At 39.0% G+C, this 603-nt stretch overlaps 1 protein-coding gene across 1 annotated transcript in view; it reads left to right on the top strand.

Annotated features, from left to right (window-relative positions):
• The window catches only part of LOC107703884 (netrin-1-like), a 66,724-nt gene that overhangs the window by 44,378 nt on the left and 21,743 nt on the right, over positions 1 to 603 (top strand). The gene's annotated exons all lie outside the window — the stretch shown is intronic.

The raw sequence follows: 603 nt of genomic DNA on the forward strand, positions 1-603 counted from the left end.
ACACACACACACACACACACACACACACACACTCACACACACACACACACACACACACACACACACACACAGGTGAGGGCAATAACTATTCTTAAAACCCTACGAACTAATTTCAAACAGAAGTTTCTAGTTTGTGATACGGCAAAAAGTCAAGTTCCAGACTTGATATAATTTCAAGGAGCAAAACCTGGCGCTCCCCCGCCACGAAATCTTCATCGCCACGGCAAAAGAAATGATATTTTACCCAAGATTGTAGTCTGTATTGAATGCGATGCAATAATGACAGAGAACTGTGAAATAATGGAGAGAATCGTCTTTTTGTACAGGCCAAAAGTTTTTTGCGACATCAATTTTGTGTTTTGCAAAGTTTGCTGCTTCAGTATTTGTAGATTATTTTTGCACATGTTTCTATGGTATATTGAAAAACAATGATAAGCATATCATACGTTTTAAAGGCTTTTATTGGCAAAAAATATGATGAGTCAACATTTACAGTGTTGACCCTTGTTCTTCATAACCTCCGCAATTCGCTCTGGCATGCTGGATATTAGCTTCTGGGCCAAATCCTGACTGATGGCGATCCATTCTTGCCTTATTAGTTCT

Source organism: Sinocyclocheilus anshuiensis, unplaced genomic scaffold (genome assembly GCF_001515605.1).
Source record: "Sinocyclocheilus anshuiensis isolate Anshui unplaced genomic scaffold, SAMN03320099.WGS_v1.1 scaffold1159, whole genome shotgun sequence".
Classification (NCBI taxonomy): Eukaryota; Metazoa; Chordata; class Actinopteri; order Cypriniformes; family Cyprinidae; genus Sinocyclocheilus; species Sinocyclocheilus anshuiensis.